Source organism: Balaenoptera borealis, assembly GCF_965194805.1.
Source record: "Balaenoptera borealis genome assembly, chromosome: 11".
Lineage (NCBI taxonomy): Eukaryota > Metazoa > Chordata > Mammalia > Artiodactyla > Balaenopteridae > Balaenoptera > Balaenoptera borealis.
This window is the reverse complement of record NC_138868.1, coordinates 41,891,740-41,910,819: the sequence shown is the minus strand read 5'-3', so window position 1 is coordinate 41,910,819 and position 19,080 is coordinate 41,891,740. Positions and strand designations below refer to the sequence as shown.

The 19,080-nt window shown below is 42.4% G+C and overlaps 2 long non-coding RNA genes across 2 annotated transcripts in view; one reads left to right on the top strand and one right to left on the bottom strand.

Moving 5' to 3' along the window:
- Positions 1–19,080, top strand: part of LOC309605651 — a 923,254-nt gene that overhangs the window by 155,072 nt on the left and 749,102 nt on the right. The window lies entirely within an intron of this gene.
- Positions 945–15,430, bottom strand: LOC309605647. The gene is made up of 2 exons (XR_014231473.1): positions 10,619–15,430; positions 945–3,093 (listed from the first exon to the last, which is right to left on the bottom strand). It is a non-coding gene; the product is annotated as an uncharacterized lncRNA (long non-coding RNA).

Below are 19,080 nucleotides of genomic sequence, written 5' to 3'. Positions count from 1 at the left end.
TTATTAAAATACTTCTCCACTTTTAGCAGGTTCTGTTAATTAGTTCTTCTGGTATTTACTATTATAAGTTTAAGTAATAAAATTGTAATACCTGAAAAAAAAATTTAGATGTTTTATCATGGATTTTTTCACATTAATTTTTATCTTTATAAATATTACATTAAAATATTTACCTTGGTTACTGAGATTCTTGGCACCCCTTTAAGTTTTGCACCCTATTCCTGGCTTTCCAGGACATCTCTATCTAGAAGTTGATATTATTCACCAAATAAAACTAGGCAAATCAATGTTCCAGTAGTTTGCTTTCTCAACTAAACAGAGGTCAAATAGAAAATGCAGATGTGCTCAGGATTTACTCTTGGTTGGGGATTGTACGAGGTAGTGACAACAAAGCATTTCTCTTTTTTTGTTGTTTCAGACTTTTTTTAATGTGGTAAAATACACGTAACAATATTTACCATCTTAACCATTTTTAAATGTATAGTTCAGTGGTATTAAATATATTCATAATTTTGTGCAAACATCACCACCATCCACCTTCATTAGTCTTTTCATCTTGTAAAATTGAAACTCTCTACCCATTAAACACTAACTCCCCGTTCCCCACTCTTCCCAGACTCTGGCAACCACTATTCTACTTTCTGGCTCTATATTTTTGACTACTCTAAGAATCTCATATAAATGGAATCAAATAGTATTTGATTTTGGGGGACTGGCTTATTTCACTTGACATAATGTCCTCAAGGTTCATCTTCATCCATGCTGTAGCATATATCAGAATTTCCTTCCTTTTTAAGGCTGATTAATATTCCATTGTATGTATATACCACATTTTGCTTATTCATTCATCATTGGACACTTGGCTTGCTTCCATGTTTTAGCTAACGTGAATAATGAACATGGGTGTACAAAAATCTACCAGATCTTTTTTTCAATTCTTTTGGGTATATACGCAGTAGTAGAATTGCTGGATCATATAGCAATTCTATTTTAATTTTTGAGGAACCACCGTATTGTTTTCCACAGTGGCTTCGCCATGTTACTTTCCTACCAATAGTGCATAAGATTTCCAATTTCTCCAAATCCTCAACAACACTGTTATTTTCTGTTTTTTTTTTTTTATAGTTGCCATCCTAATGGATGTGAGGTGATATCTTACTGTACTTTTGATTTGCCTTTCCCTAACAATTAGTGATGTTGAACATCTTTTCATGTGCTTATTGACCACTTGGGTATCTTCTTTGAAGAAATGTCTATTCAAGGCCCTTGCCCATTTTAAATCCGTTTATTTTTGTGTTGTTCAGTTTTCAGTGATCTCTACATATTCTGGATGTCAGTCACTTATCAGATATACGATTTGCAGATACTCTTTCCCATTTGGTGGGTTGCCTTTTTACTCTGTTAATATTGTCTTTTGATGTACAAAATTAAAAAACTTTCATCCAGTCCAATTTGTCTATTTTTTCTTTTGTTGTTTGGGCTTTTGGTGTCATATCCAAGAAATCATTGCCAAATCCAATGCCATGAAGACTTTGCCCTATGTCTTCTTATAAGAGTTTTATATTTTTAGGTCTTACATTCAGGTCTTCGATTTTTTTGAGTTAATTTTTGTATGTGGTGTCAGGTGAGAGTCCAACTTCATTCTTTTGCATGTGGATATTCAGTTTCCCCAGTACCATTGATAAAAAGACAGTCCTTTCCCCATTGAATGGTCTTTGCACCCTTGTCAAAAATCATCTGATCATAGGTGTGAGGGATTATTTCTGAGCTTTCTATTCTATTCAGTTCATCCATATGTCTATAACGGTACCACTTTTTTTTTTTTTTTGATTACTGTAGCTTTGTGGTGAGTTTTAAAATCAGGAAATGTAGTCCTCCAGTTTTGTTCTTCTTTTTCAAGATTGTTTTGGCTATTCAGGGTCCCTCAAGATACCATATGAAGTTTAGGATGGGTTTTTCATTTCTGCAAAGAACATGTTGGGATTTCGATAGGGATTGCATTGAATCTGTAGATTGGTTGTGTTACTGAATAGGTTGCCTGGACTTGCCCCACGGTCCTAGCCTGGGCTGAGACCCCTTGTCTCAGGCAGGGAGGTTCTTTTTCTGCTCAGATTCCCACAGTTAATAACAAAACCAGTGTTGAGACTAGAACGGCACAAGCTTTATTCAATGGCCAAAGAATGGAGAAGTAGGAACTTAGTTTGCAAATCAATTTCTCAACCCAATTCAGGTGGAGACACCATATATATAGGAGGGTCAAAGTAAAAGGGAGGAATTTGGAAAGAATGGGAGGAATATTCATGACTTATCCGAGAACAGGGGTGTGGTTTGAACCCAGAATGTAACACTACTTTTTGTCCTTGTACTGGCTTTTCAGGTTGTTGTCATGGCAATTGTCAACTGTCATGGCACTGGCGGGTGTGTCATTCAGCATGCTAATATATTACAATAAGCGTATAATGAGGCTCAAGGTCTACTGGACGTCAAAATCTTCCGCCACCTTGGGTCTAGTTTGTTCCGACCAGTTCTTGTTTTTCTCTTTGCAGCTTCCTCCTGCAACTTAGATAAGAGCAATTGGTTTCCATTCGAGGGAGGGGCAGGGGTATGATTCCGGGGCAACAGCCTTGGTAACAGTTGGGTGGTATTGACATCGTAACAATATTAAGTCTTCTAATACATGAACATGGGATTTGTTTCCATTTCTTTATATCATTTTCAGTTTCTTTCAGCAATGTTTTGTATTTCCATTGTACAAGTCTTTCACCTCCTTAGTTAATTCATAAATATTTTATTCTTATTGATTCTCTTATAGATAGCATTGTTTATTGTAATTACCTTTTCAGATTGTTAGTGTGCAGAAATGCCACTAGTTTTTGTGTACAGACTTTATATACTGCTACTTTGCCGAACTCATTTATTAGTTCTAACGGTTTTTTTTTTTCATCTTAAGGGTGTTCTACATATATGATCATATTGAAACAGGAGAGGAGGGGGCAGGGCACAACCTTGAAAAGAATGACATAGCCATAGGACATGACAAAGACTAGTTAGAACCAACTGGGTCCAAGATGGCAGATTTGACGTCCAGTAGACCTTTTTTTTTTTTTTTTTTTTTTTTTTTTTTTTTTTTTAAACATCTTTATTGAAGTATAATTGCCTTACAATAGTGTGTTAGCTTCTGCTTTATAACAAAGTGAATCAGTTATACATATACAATATGTTCCCATTTCTCTTCCCTCTTGCATCTCCCTCCCTCCCACCCTCCCCATCCCACCCCTCTAGGTGGTCACAAAGCACCGAGCTGATCTCCCTGTGCTATGCGGCTGCTTCCCACTAGCTATCTATTTTACATTTGGTAGTGTATATATGTCCATGACACTCTCTCACCCTGTCACATCTCACCCCACCTCCTCCCCATATCCTCAAGTCCATTCTCTAGTAGGTCTGTGTCTTTATTCCCGTCTTGCCACTAGGTTCTTCATGGCCTTTTTTTTTTTTTTTTCCCTTAGATTCCGTATATATGTGTTAGCATACTGTATTTGTTTTTCTCTTTCTGACTTACTTCACTCTGTATGACAGACTCTAACTCCATCCACCTCATTACAAATACCTCCATTTCATTTCTTTTTATGGCTGAGTAATATTCCATTGTATATATGTGCCACATCTTCTTTATCCATTCGTCTGTCGATGGACATTTAGGTTGCTTCCAGGTCCTGGCTATTGTAAATAGAGCTGCAATGAACATTGTGGTACATGACACTTTTTGACCTATGGTTTTCTCAGGGTATATGCCCAGTAGTGGGATTGCTGGGTCGTATGGTAGTTCTATTTGTAGTTTTTTAAGGAACCTCCATACTGTTCTCCATAGTGGCTGTATCAATTTACATTCCCACCAACAGTGCAAGAGTGTTCCCTTTCCTCCACACCCTCTCCAGCATTTATTGTTTCTAGATTTTTTGATGATGGCCATTCTGACCGGTGTGAGATGATATCTCATTGTAGTTTTGATTTGCATTTCTCTAATGATTAATGATGTTGAGCATTCTTTCATGTGTCTGTAGGCCATCTGTATATCTTCTTTGGAGAAATGTCTATTTAGGTCTTCTGCCCATTTTTGGATTGGGTTGTTCGTTTTTTTGTTATTGAGCTGCATGAGCTGCTTGTAAATCTTGGAGATTAATCCTTTGTCAGTTGCTTCATTTGCAAATATTTTCTCCCATTCTAAGGGTTGTCTTTTGGTCTTGTTTATGGTTTCCTTTGCTGTGCAAAAGCTTTTAAGTTTCATTAGGTCCCATTTGTTTATTTGTGTTCTTATTTCCATTTCTCTGGGAGCTGGGTCAAAAAGAATCTTGCTGTGATATATGTCATAGAGTGTTCTGCCTATGTTTTCCTCTAAGAGTTTGATAGTGTCTGGCCTTACACTTAGGTCTTTAATCCATTTGGAGTTTATTTTTGTGCATGGTGTCAGGGAGTGTTCTAATTTCATACTTTTACATGTACCTGTCCAATTTTCCCAGCACCACTTATTGAAGAGGCTGTCTTTTCTCCACTGTATATGCTTGCCTCCTTTATCAAAGATAAGGTGACCATATGTGTGTGGGTTTATCTCTGGGCTTTCTATCCTGTTCCATTGATCTATATTTCTGTTTTTGTGCCAGTACCAAACTGTCTTGATTACTGAAGCTTTGTAGTATAGTCTGAAGTCAGGGAGCCTGATTCCCCCAGCTCCATTTTTCGTTCTCAAGATTGCTTTGGCTATTCGGGGTCTTTTGTGCTTCCATACAAATTGTGAAATTTTTTGTTCTAGTTCTGTGAAAAATGCCAGTGGTAGTTTGATAGGGATTGCATTGAATCTGTAGATTGCTTTGGGTAGTAGAGTCATTTTCACAATGTTGATTCTTCCAATCCAGGAACATGGTATATCTCTCCATCTATTTGTATCATCTTTAATTTCTTTCATCAGTGTCTTATAATTTTCTGCATACAGGTCTTTTGTCTCCTTAGGTAGGTTTATTCCTAGATATCTTATTCTTTTTGTTGCAATGGTAAACGGGAGTGTTTTCTTAATTTCACTTTCAGATTTTTCGTCATTAGTGTATAGAAATGCAAGCGATTTCTGTGCATTAATTTTGTATCCTGCTACTTTACCAAATTCATTGATTAGCTCTAGGAGTTTTCTGGTAGCCTCTTTAGGATTCTCTATGTATAGTATCATGTCATCTGCAAACAGTGACAGCTTTACTTCTTCTTTTCCGATTTGGATTCCTTTTATTTCTTTGTCTTCTCTGATTGCTGTGGCTAACACTTCCAAAACTATGTTGAATAATAGTGGTGAGAGTGGGCAACCTTGTCTTGTTCCTGATCTTAGTGGAAATGGTTTCAGTTTTTCACCATTGAGGACAATGTTGGCTGTGGGTTTGTCATATATGTCCTTTATTATGTTGAGGAAAGTTCCCTCTATGCCTACTTTCTGCAGGGCTTTTATCATAAATGGGTGTTGAATTTTGTCGAAAGCTTTCTCTGCATCTATTGAGATGATCATATGGTTTTTCTCCTTCAATTTGTTAATATGGTGTATCACATTGATTGATTTGCATATATTGAAGAATCCTTGCATTCCTGGGATAAACCCCACTTGATCATGGTGTATGATCCTTTTAATGTGCTGTTGGATTCTGTTTGCGAGTATTTTGTTGAGGATTTTTGCATCTATGTTCATCAGTGATATTGGCCTGTAGTTTTCTTTCTTTGTGACATCTTTGTCTGGTTTTGGTATCAGGGTGATGGTGGCCTCGTAGAATGAGTTTGGGAGTGTTCCTCCCTCTGCAATATTTTGGAAGAGTTTGAGAAGGATAGGTGTTAGCTCTTCTCTAAATGTTTGATAGAATTCACCTGTGAAGCCATCTGGTCCTGGGCTTTTGTTTGTTGGAAGGTTTTTAATCACAGTTTCAATTTCAGTGCTTGTGATTGGTCTGTTCATATTTTCTATTTCTTCCTGGTTCAGTCTCGGCAGTTTGTGCATTTCTAAGAATCTGTCCATTTCTTCCAGGTTGTCCATTTTAGTGGCATAGAGTTGCTTGTAGTAATCTCTCATGATCTTTTGTATTTCTGCAGTGTCAGTGGTTATTTCTCCTTTTTCATTTCTAATTCTATTGATCTGAGTCTTCTCCCTTTTTCTCTTGATGAGTCTGGCTAATGGTTTATCAATTTTGTTTATCTTCTCAAAGAACCAGCTTTTAGTTTCATTGATTTTTGCTATTGTTTCCTTCATTTCTTTTTCATTTATTTCTGACCTGATCTTTATAATTTCTTTCCTTCTGCTGGCTTTGGGGTTTTTTTGTTCTTCTTTCTCTAATTGCTTTAGGTGCAAGGTTAGGTTGTTTATTCGAGATGTTTCCTGTTTCTTGAGGTAGGCTTGTATTGCTATAAACTTCCCTCTTAGCACTGCTTTTGCTGCGTCCCATAGGTTTTGGGTCGTCGTATCTCCATTGTCATTTATTTCTAGGTATTTTTTGATTTCCCCTTTGATTTCTTCAGTAATCACTTCATTATTAAGTAATGTATTGTGTAGCCTCCATGTGTTTGTATTTTTTACAGATCTTTTCCTGTAATTGATATCTAGTCTCATAGTGTTGTGGTCGGAAAAGATACTTGATACGATTTCAATTTTCTTAAATTTACCAAGGTTTGATTTGTGACCCAAGATATGATCTATCCTGGAGAATGTTCCATGAGCACTTGAGAAAAATGTGTATTCTGTTGTTTTTGGGTGGAATGTCCTATAAATATCAATTAAGTCCATCTTGTTTAATGTATCATTTAAAGCTTGTGTTTCCTTATTTATTTTCATTTTGGATGATCTGTCCATTGGTGAAAGTGGGGTGTTAAAGTCCCCTACTATGATTGTGTTGCTGTCGATTTCCCCTTTTATGGCTGTTAGTACTTGCCTTATGTATTGAGGTGCTCCTATGTTGGGTGCATAAATATTTACAATTGTTATACCTTCCTCTTGGATCGATCCCTTGATCATTATATAGTGTCCTTCTTTGTCTCTTGTAATAGTCTTTATTTTAAAGTCTATTTTGTCTGATATGAGAATTGCTACTCCAGCTTTCTTTTGATTTCCATTTGCATGGAATATCTTTTTCCATCCCCTCACTTTCAGTCTGTATGTGTCTCTAGGTCTGAAGTGGGTCTCTTGTAGACAGCATATATATGGGTCTTGTTTTTGTATCCATTCAGCCAGCCTGTGTCTTTTGGTGGGAGCATTTAATCCATTTACATTCAAGGTAATTATCGATATGTATGTTCCTATTCCCATTTTCTTAAATGTTTTGGGTTTGTTATTGTAGGTGTTTTCCTTCTCTTGTGTTTCTTGCCTAGAGAAGTTCCTTTAGCATTTGTTGTAAAGCTGGTTTGGTGGTGCTGAACTCTCTCAGCTTTTGCTTGTCTGTAAAGGTTTTAATTTCTCCATCACATTTGAATGAGATCCTTGCTGGGTAGAGTAATCTTGGTTGTAGGTTCTTCTCCTTCATGACTTTAAGTATATCCTGCCACTCCCTTCTGGCTTGCAGAGTTTCTGCTGAAAGATCAGATGTTAACCTTATGGGGATTCCCTTGTGTGTTATTTGTTTTTTTTCCCTTGCTGCCTTTAATATGTTTTCCTTATATTTAATTTTTGACAGTTTGATTAATATGTGTCTTGGCGTGTTTCTCCTTGGGTTTATCCTGTATGGGACTCTCTGTGCTTCCAGGACTTGATTAACTATTTCCTTTCCCATATTAGGGAAGTTTTCAACTATAATCTCTTCAAATATTTTCTCAGTCCCTTTCTTTTTCTCTTCTTCTTCTGGGACCCCTATAATTCGAATGTTGGTGCGTTTAATGCTGTCCCAGAGGTCTCTGAGACTGTCCTCAGTTCTTTTCATTCTTTTTTCTTTATCCTGCTCTGCAGTAGTTATTTCCACCATTTTATCTTCCAGGTCACTTATCCTTTCTTCTGCCTCAGTTATTCTGCTATTGATCCCATCTAGAGTATTTTTAATTTCATTTATTGTGTTTTTCATCATTGTTTGATTCCTCTTTAGTTCTTCTACGTCCTTGTTAAATGCTTCTTGCATTTTGTCTATTCTATTTCCAAGATTTTGGATCATCCTTACTATCATTATTCTGAATTCTTTTTCAGGTAGACTACCTATTTCCTCTTCATTTGTTAAGTCTAGTGTGTTTTGACCCTGCTCCTTCATCTGCTGTGTGTTTTTCTGTCGTCTCATTTTGCTTATCTTACTGTGTTTGGGGTCTCCTTATCACAGGTTGCAGGTTTGTAGTTCCCGTTGTTTTTGGTATCTGTCCCCAGTGGCTAAGGTTGGTTCAGTGGGTTGTGTAGGCTTCCTGGTGGAGGGAACTAGTGCCTGAGCTCTGGTGGATGAGGCTGGATCTTGTCTTTCTGGTGGGCACGTCCACGTCTGGTGGTGTATTTTGGGGTGTCTGTGTCCTTATTATGATTTTAGGCAGCCTCTCTGCTAATGGATGAGGCTGTGTTCCTGTCTTGCTAGTTGTTTGGCATAGGGTGTTCAGCACTGTAGCTTGCTGGTCATTGAGTGATGCTGGGTCTTGATGTTGAGATGGAGATCTCTGAGAGATTTTTGCCGTTTGGTATTACGTGGAGCTGGGAGGTCTCTTGTGGACCAGTGTCCTGAAGTTGGCTCTCCCACCTCCGAGGTACGGCCCTGATGCCTGGCTGAAGCACCAAGAGCCTTTCGTCCACACGGCTCAGAGTAAAAGGGAGAAAAAATAGAAAGAAAGAAAGAAAGAAAGGAAGGAAGGAAGGAGGAAGGAAGGAAGGAAAGAAAGAAAGAAAGAAAGAAAGAAAGAAAGAAAGAAAGAAAGAAAAGAAAGAAAGAAGCTATAATATAGTGAAGTAAAATAAAGCTATTGTAAAGCAAAGCTATACAGACAAAATCTCCCCCAGAAGCATATACATATACACTCACAAAAAAAAAGGAAAAGGGGAAAAATTAATATATCCTGCTCCCAAAGTCCACCTCCTGAATTTGGGATGATTCGTTGTCTATTCAGGTATTCAACAGATGCAGGCACATCAAGTTGTTTGTGGAGTTTTAATCCGCTTCTTCTGAGGCTGCTGGGACAGATTTCCCCTCCTCTTCTCTGTTCGCACAGCTCCTGGGGGTCAGCTTTGGATTTGGACCCGCCTCTGCGTGTAGGTCGCCTGAGGGCGTCTGTTCCCCGCCCAGACAGGACGGGGTTAAAGGAGCAGCTGCTTCGGGGACTCTGGCTCACCCAGGCCGCGGGGAGGGAGGGGTACAGAGGAGGCGGGGCGAGCCTGCGGCGTCAGAGGCCGGCGTGACGTTGCAGCAGCCTGAGGCGCGCAGTGCGTTCTCCTGGGGGATGTTGTCCCTGGATCACGGGACCCTGGCAGTGGCGAGCTGCACAGGCTCCCGGGAGGGGCGGTGTGGAGAGTGACCTGGGCTCGCACACAGGCTTCTTGGAGGCGGCAGCATCAGCCCCAGCGTCTCACGCCCGTCTCTGGGGTCCGCGCTGATAGCCGCGGCTCGCGCCAGTTTCTGGAGTTCGTTTAGGCGGCGCTCTGAATCCCCTCTCCTTGCGCGCCGCGAAACAAAGAGGCAAGAAAAAGTCTCTTGCCTCTTCGGCAGCTGCAGATTTTTTCCCGGTCTCCCTCCCAGCCAGCTGTGGTGCGCTAACCCCTTCAGGCTGTGTTCACGCCGCCAACCCCAGTCCTCTCCCTGCGATCCGACCGAAGCCCGAGCCTCCGCTCCCAGCCCCGCCCGCCCCGGCGGGGGAGCAGACAAGCCTCTCGGGCTGGTGAGCGCTGCTCGGCACCGAGCCTCTGTGCGGGAGTCTCTCCGTTTTTCCCTCTGCGCCCCTGTTGCTGTGGGATCCGCGCTGTTAGCTGCGGCTCGCGCCCGTCTCTGAAGTTCGTTTAGGCGGCGCTCTGAATCCCCTCTCCTCGCGCACCAGGAAACAGGGAAGAAAAAGTCTCTTGCCTCTTCGGCAGCTGCAGACTTTTTCCCGGACTCCCTCCCGGCTAGCTGTGGTGCACTAACCCCTTCAGGCTGTGTTCACGCCGCCAACCCCAGTCCTCTCCCTGCGACCGAAGCCCGAGCCTCAGCTCCCAGCCCCGCCCGCCCCGGCGGCTGAGCAGACAAGCCTCTCGGGCTGGTGAGTGCTGGTCAGCGCCGAGCCTCCGTGCGGGAATCTCTCCGCTTTGCCCTCCGCACCTCTGTGGCTGCGCTCTCCTCCGTGGCTCCGAAGCTTCCCCCCTCTGCCACCCGCAGTCTCTGCCCGCGAAGGGGCTCCTAGTGTGTGGAAACCTTTCCTCCTTCACAGCTCCCTCCCACTGGTGCAGGTGCCGTCCCTATTCTTTTGTCTCTGTTATTTCTTTTTTCTTTTGCCCTACCCAAGTACGGGGGGATTTTCTTGCCTTTTGGGAGGTCTGACGTTTTCTGCCAGCATTCAGTGGGTGTTCTGTAGGAGCAGTTCCACGTGTAGATGTATTTCTACTGTATCTGTGGGAAGGAAGGTGATCTCCGCGTCTTACTCTTCCGCCATCTTCTCTCCTCCCCCTCCAGTAGACCTTGAGCCTCATTATATGCTCATTGTAATACATTAGCATGATAAATGACACACCCACCAGCACCATGACAGTTCTGAGGCTAACCATAAAAAGCCAAAAAGTGGGCAGTGGCCCAATTCCTGGAAATCTCTGCCCCTTCCCCAAAATAATGGGAATGAGCCTCCCACTCATTAGCCTATGAAATTACCCAGCCCATGAAAACTAACCACACCATATTTCAGGGCCACTCTCACTTTCTGAGATGGCCCACACTCTGTGGAGTGTGTTGCTCTCTAAATAAATCAACTTACCTATCACTTTGTCTCTCAGGGAATTCTTTCTGCAATGAGACATCAAGAACCTGAGCTTCATTAAGTCCTGAGACCAGGTGTGTGATCTCAGTTAAAAGACTGTGGGTTCAAGTCCCAATCTGAGTTGCACAGTTTCAGTATCATCTGTGAACAGACATAATTTTACTCCCTCCTTTCCAATTTGAATGTCTTTTCTTCTTCTTGCCTAATTGCTCTGATTAGAGTTTCTAGTACAGTGTTGAATAAATGTGGTGAAAGCAGGCATCCTTGCCTTGTTCTTGACTTAGAAGAAAAGCTTTCAGTCTTTCATCATTGAGTATTATTGGGCTGCACCTGACAGGCCTGCAAGCCCTGTACTTGCCCAGCCTCAAGACAGAAGAAAGAGCCCAGAGTCAGCGACAGAGACATCAATGGTTTAATGGATAGGGGAAATCTTACATGTCTGAAGGAAGGTCCTGGAGTGACACCCCACTGTGTGTGCCCAGACGGCAGGCAGGACATGGTAGTAGTCTTTGCTACCTAGGAAAGAGGGAGGTTTCCAGTTATAGGGGGAATTCACGTCAAGGTTACCAGGAAAACCAGTAGAGGGGCACACCCCTTTGATAAACTATCATAGTGGAGATAGTTCTGATCTAAAGATTAGAACAATTACTTAGCTGGGCTGGGGACAACTATGTAGGCATTTACTGATTAGGCTCTATAATTAAGAGGGAAAGTCAAGTCAGGTGACTAGGTGAGGCAAGGACTGGTCAAGCAGGAGATGTACAGAGAGCAAGAGAACAGCCATCGTGAGTGCCCTGATCATACAAGTTTGATGTTTGCTGTGGGTTTTTCATATATGGCTTTTATTATGCTGAGGTAGTTTCCTTCTATTCCTAGTTTGTTGAGTGTTTTCATCATGAAAGTACATTGAATTTTGTCTAATGCTTTTTCTACATTAATTGAAATGATCATGAGGGTTTTTCACCTTTTTTTCTGTTAATGTGGTGTATTACACTGACCAATTTTTGTATGAACTATTATTGCTTTCTAGTAATAAATCCCTTTTGTTATGGTGTGCAATCCCTTTAGTATGCTGAATTCAGTTTGCTGAAATTTTGTTAAGGATTTTTGCATGAATGTTCATAAAGAATATTGGTTGGTAGGTCTTTGTTGTTGTTGTTGTTGTTTTAGTGTCTTTTCCTGACTTTGCTATCAGGGTAATGCTGGACTCATAAAATAAATGAGTAGGAAGTATTCAATTTGGTGGAAAAGATTTTTTTTTGATATTTATTTATTTATTTATTTGGCTGCATTGGGTCTTCGTTGTGGCATGCGGGATCTTCATTGTGGCATGAGGGATCTTTCAGTGTGGCACGCAGGCTTCTCTAGTTGTGGCGTGCAGGCTCCAGAGTGCGCGGGCTCAGTAGTTGCGGCATGCGAGCTTAGTTGCCCTGTGGCATGTAGGATCTTAGTTCCCCGACCAGGCATCGAACCTGCATCCCCTGCAGTGAAAGGCGATTCTTAACCACTGGACCATGAGGGAAGTGCCTGTGGAAAAGTTTGAGAAGAAATGGTATTAGTTCTGTAAATATTTGGTAGAATTCACCATTAAGTCATCAGGATCAGGGCTTTTCTTAGTTGAGAGACATTTGCTTATTGATCAGTCTCCTTGGTTACAGGTCTATTCACATTTTCTATTTCTTTATGATTTAGTTTTGGTAGCTTTTATGTTTCTAGGAATTTTTCCATTTCATCTTGGTTCTCCAATTTGTAGGCATACAATTGTTCATAGTACTCTTATAATCCATTGTATTTCTGTAGAATCAGTAGTAATATCCCCATTTTCATTTCATTTTAGTAACTTGAGCCTTCTTTTTTTTTAATATTTATTTATTTATTTGGCTGTGCCAGGTCTTAGTTGTGGCACACAGGATCTTTGATCTTCATTGCGGCATGTGGGATCTTTTTAGTTGCAGCATGTGGGATCTTTAGTTGTGGCATGTGAACTCTTAGTTGTGGCATGTGAGATCTAGTTCCCTGACCAGGGATCGAACCCAGGCCTCCTGCAGTGGGAGCACAGAGTCTTAACTGCTGGACCACCAGGGAAGTCCCAACATCTTTGTTTCTTAATATAAGCATTTACAGCTGTACATTTTCCCCTTAGCACTGTTTTTGCTGCATCCCATAAGTTTTCGTATGTTGTATTTTCATTTGTCTCTAAATCTTTTCTAATTTCCCTTGTGATTTCTTCTTTCATCCAATAGTTGTTTCAGAATGTGTCATTTAATTTTCACAAATTTTGTGAATTTTCCAGCTTTTCTTCTATTATTGATTTCTAACTTCATCTCAATGTGGTCAAAGAAGATACTTTGTGTGATGTCTATCTTTTAAAGTCTGTTAAGGAGAATGATGTCATCATCACGGCAGAATAAGAGTTTTCTACCATCTTTCCTCCAAAGAACACTGATTTAGACAGTCACCCATGGGTGAGAAGGCTTTTGTGGACATCCAAGAGGCCGGTGGATAGGTTTGTGCACACCAATGGAGAGGGGAAAAAAAAATCTGAGATTGGATGCACTGAAGAAGATAGTGGAACAGTTTCACTTTATTCACATCACTCTTCTCCGGAGGCAGCACAGTTCAGCACAAAGAGAACTTCTTGGCCTATGATTTCTCCCTCAGGGGAAAGTGAGAGTGTTTGATTGTGTGCTTGGCTTCCCCAGCTTTGTGGGTTGCTGCCAAAGAGATCCACTTCTTTCTCACCCCATCCAGAATACTGAGGCATGCCATGCAACTGGGCGGTGGGGGGTGGCTGGGAGAGCAGCTGATAGGGCTAATTAGTAACATGAATGCATATGAAAATATATATCACACTGATAAAGGTATTTAGTTAAATTCAGAATACTCTAATACCATAATATGGTGATGTATTAACCACTTAACTCTCGTATAAAAATTAAAGGACAAAAGTATTAAAAATAACAATAGCTACAATAATTTATTAATGAATACACAATATAAAAAGAGGTAAACTGTGACATCAAGAACAAAAAATACGAGGACAGGGGAGTAAAAAGTAATAAAGTTAATGTATATATCAGCACCCACAAACTGGAGGCTGCCCAGTGGCCCAGCCATATCACAAATCTAAACCTAAGTCAGCCTGCACTTAACAGGAAACACCTGTCAAGGATACCTAACCCCAATCACAATCCTCCAACTCAGCTTTAGCTAGCTTACCTTACCCTAGAAAATAGGACCTCCTAGCCAACTGTGCATTTCTGAGTTGCCTCTTTTAATACTCTATAAAACTCATTCTTACCCAAAATCCCTTAGGAAGAGTGTTCCACTGCTTGTGAAGATTGTACACTTTCGATCCATGAATTGCTTTCCCTTGAATAAAAGGCATTAAACTCATTGTTAAATTGTTTTAGTTTTGTCATTTGACAAAGGGTAGAGTCTTTGTGTGCTACATTTCTGATCACAATTCCAATTGGGGGTTCACTCCACCAAGCAATTCTCCAACACCAGCTGGGTTCAGAATTCAACTCAATTCTGACACTGTTACCAAACTCAAGTTCGTGTGTCAGACGCACAGTAAGGCCAAACAAACTGAAAAATTGGAGGTTGGAGCAGAGAAAGGATTTTTTGCAGGGCCAAGCAAGGAGAATGAGTGGCTCATGCTCAAAAACCCCAAACTCTCTGGTGGTTTTGAGGGAGAAGTTTTTATTAAATTTGGCAAAACTTGGGGTGATGGCTGCAAGGTGTGTGGCTTTCTTCTGATTGGTTGGTGGTGAGGTAACAGGGCGGTGCTCCAGGAATCTTGTGCTCAGCCTGAAGTTACCATCCTCCACCTGGGTGGGGGCCTTAGTTCCTGCAGAAGAACTCAGAAGATGTTATGTACATTCCTTGAGGAGTAGCCGGAACCCTGCCCCAAGGCTGCATTATTGTTTCTTGACTGCTTCTCCTTTGTTTCTGCATCCCCCTCCTTTCCCTGATTAGCAACTGTTTGAATCTGCCTTTTGGAACTCAGGGAAGGTTAAGGAGGCTGAATGAAGTCTATCTCTCACAAACAAGAAATGGGGGGACACAGAAAGAGGATTTGTACCAGGGAGGGCCCCACAGGGTTCTGCTGCTGTTTCATATCTCCCAGGTGATAGCATCAGATCTCACAGATTAAGGGCTCAGTCCTACAAGACTCCCCCCATGCCTTCAGATGTCAGTTGCAAGACCGGGTTGTCACCTGTGCTTCTGACTGACTGGCTATAGACTGGAGGTTCCAACAGCCTCCTCCTTGGCTTTGATTAATTTGCTAGAGCAGCTCACAGAACTCAGAGAAACATTTTTCTTAGCAGATTACTGGTTTATTGTAAAAGGATATAACTCAGGAACATCCAGATAAAAGAGATGCACAGGAGGGAATTCCTGGCGGTCCAGTGGTTAGGACTCCACGCTTTCACTGCTGAGGGCCCGGGTTCAATCCCTGGTCAGGGAACTAAGATCCTGCAAGCCGCACAGCGCAGACAAAAAAAAAAAAAGAGAGAGACACACATGCAAAGGACAAAAGGATATGGGGAAAGGGCATGGAGCTTCCATGCCCCCTCTGAGCACCATTGTCCTCAAATCTCCATGTGTTCACCAACCCAGAACCTCTCTGAAGCTACCCTTTCGGATTTTATGGCAGCTTTATTGTATAGGCATAGTTGATTAAATCATTGGCAATTGGTGGTTGAGTCAACCTCCAGCCCCTCCCTCTCCCTTGAGGTCAGGGGGATGGGACTGGAAAGTACCAACCCTCTAATCACCTGTTTGTTTCTCCAGGCAACAAGCCCCCATCCTTAGGTGCATTTCACAAGTCAGCTCATTAACATAACAAGAGACACCTTTCATCACAGGCGAGTCCCAGGGTTTTAAGAGCTCTGACAGAAAAGGGGATGAAGACAGTTTTTATTACAAATCACATCCCATACGAATTCGAAGTTATCAGCTTAACATAGACTGTAATATCTATAAGATGTTTTGTGTAAGCCTCATGGTAACCACAAAGGAAAAACCTACAGTAGATACACAAAGGATGAAGAGAAGGGAATCAAAACATACCACTACAGAAAATCATCAGTTCACAAAGACAGCAGGAGAGGAAGAAAGGAACAAGGGAACGACAAACAGCCAGAAAACAGTAGGATGGCATTTGTAAATCCTTACCTATCAATATTTACTTTAAGTGCACTGGATTGAATTCTCCCATTAAAAGACATAGAGTGGCCTAATGGATAAGAAAATAAGAGCGAACTATACGTTGCCTACGAGACTCCTCAGTCCAGCTATAAGGACACACAGAGGCTCAACGTGAAGGGATAGAAAAAGATATTCCATGAAAATGGAAACCAAGAGAGCAAGGGTAGCTACATTTATGTCAGACAAAATAGACTTTAAGTTAAAAGCTGTAACAAAAACAAATAAGATCATTATATAATGTTAATGGAGTCAACGAAATTCCAAAATGGTTACCTCAGTCAGATTCTGCCAGGGCAACTGTCTCTCTCTAGCTGGGGAGGTGAATTCCCAGCACTTCCTACTCCTCCATCTAACGAAAGTCCTCTAGCAAAATGGTTTTAACTTGCTAGACCCAAACCTAATGTATCCACACAGGTTGCTCTAGCACTCACTACTCCTAGGTGTCTGGCAGCCCACCGGTCTGACAGGGTGGCTTTTATTTTGGGGATCTGAGGAAGCACTGGACCATCAGCGCAGGCAGATTTCAGACTGAGGGGTCTTCTAAGAATTAAATCAGTTTTCATAGAGCTTTTTCTGGGAGCATTCGCTGAGCACCAGCCTCTGGAAAGGATCTGCCTTTCTGGGTCATATCCTGGGAGGGGCAAAAAAGGCATGAAAACAGCACCACTCTGCAGTCGTCAAAGGAACAATGGCCAGCACACTGGCAGACCCCAGTGAGAACCCAATGCCTAGGTGCACTATTCCCAGGAGCTGGGGGTGTCAGATCCCCCTGCTTGCCCGAGCCCACTGAGTCCTCAGTCTTGACCCCACCATGGATTCTTACTTTTGCTTCCAGGCCAAGAGCCAGTGGGAGGAAACCCACACCAGGAGACTGCAGGGTGTGCTATATCATCGTACATTTGCTCAGAGCCAGGTCAAGTCATGCAAAGTGTCCACTCGAGAAAGAAGTTTTATTTGCAGTGTCTACTGAAAAAGAACACACAACCTAAAAGTTGAGAATTAAGTTTTGTTTGGTGGACTTACTGAGGACCTAAGCCTGGGAGATAGGCTCTCAGATAGCTCCGAGGAACTATTCTGAAGAGGTAAGGGAGGAGCCAGGATATACAGGAGTTTTGCAAAACAAACAAACACAAACCCTCCGCCCCCGACCGAGGTAGCCAAACATCAAAAGATTACTGCTAATTAGAGAAAAAACAGACATCTCAAGTTAATGAATTTAATGTTTTTCTCTGTATGGGAAGATGCAAGAGTCTGGGCTTAATGAAATCATTCCTTTGGTATGCACCTTAACTATCTAGAGCCAGTATCCTGTTTTTCTCCATCTTGAATCCTCTGCAGGGTGCACCACTGGGGGTGGCTGCAGAGGCTGATGGCTTGATGGCCGCAACACCCTTTGTTTACTGACATGGCAGGCGACATTCTTTGTTCACAGCTGAGAATAGGTGAAGGCAAGTGTACAGTTTGATGGTCTGGGTGTAAGGACTGCATATGTTGGCATCTGTGCTCGGGTCCTCTGCCAGAATGATTCTGGGAATCATAATGAATGAGTTATGGGGAGGTGGCTGGGAGGTAGCTAGCCCCTTCTGGGGCGTGAATTTAGAATACCATGACCCAGGTGAGGCTGGGAGCAATCGGTGAGAGTGGTTGTCCTCAGCTGAATACAGATGCTTGGTAAACTTCAGGCCTGCAGTGCATCATGCCTTCTGCTGGAGGGTGCTGGAAGATGGGCTGAAGTGCGTCAGGCTCTTTAGTCCAGGTAGGGGGCAGTAGGTGAACTAGCGTGGACTGGCCTACCCACGCAGAGGTCTGGTGCATGGTCGCTGTGCAAATGACCTGTGGAGGGGCGGCCTCTACCCTGATGGATGTATGGGAAGAACTCTGTGTGTGTGTGTGGTGGTGGGGTGAGGGGGCGCACATACATCAGTGGTTGTAGGCTACAGTGTATTGAAGTAAATGAACAACTTAGCACTAGGAAAGATAGTCCCAGATTTCTCAGTACTTGAGGATGCAGATGATGAGCCTTCCTGCTTCAGCCGTATCCAGCAGAAAGCCCTCTGGGTGGACTAGACCCATGGGATGGGGCTCAGGCTCTCCAAACCTGAGCAAACCCTGAAATCCCCAGACCTGGGTACCTCTTCCTGCACTTTTGCTTTTGAGCTTCCATACCATCCATGTTCACGGGCAGCTTTGAACTTCAAAGTGCAGAGGAAAGAGGCCTGGAGAAGGGGGTCCATTTGCTGAGTGGGGACAGGTCTAAAAGGCCTGAGCTGTGGTGGTCATTGCTCTGGCCCAGGTCCCAGGCCTTGAGGGAATGCTGAGAAGTAGGGGTAACCCAGGATGACGTGACCCAGGATTTGGCAGATGGTTCCTATGACCAAGAACAGCACCAAGAACAGCTGTGCTGAGGTTCCGGTAAACATTTCGAAAGAGGATGTTGCAAAGCCTGTTTTCTGGGCCTTTTCCAAGTAAGACGGGGATTTTTTATTTTCCTGTGGAGGTGTATTTGATGCTTGTCCTTGGGGTGTGACCTCTAGAGACTCCTTGTGTGCCTCAGAGTGGGACTGGGAGTAACCCCGACATTCACTGAGGTTCTTCTGGCCTTTGTCAGTCGCCCCTTGCTGGCACCGAAGGGACTGACTGTAAGGGATGGAAGAGCAGGGAAGAGTGTGTGGAGTGTGTGCCCCACAGTCAGGAACCAGGAATCTCACTGGGTTCTGGGTTTTCTGTGACATTCTTTGGGGAGGGCTCCTAGCAAAGATTGGTATGATAATTTCCTCTAATGGCTCTTATGATCTTCTGTCTTGATGATTATGTTTAGGAGAGAAACTTAATTGGTTAAGTGATGCAACCCACAACATTAATTCTTTTTATGAAAGTCCCTTGGGATAGGGTCTTCTCCCCTGGACTCTCTTAACATCAGAAACTCACAGTCCTTTCTCTTTCATGTCACTG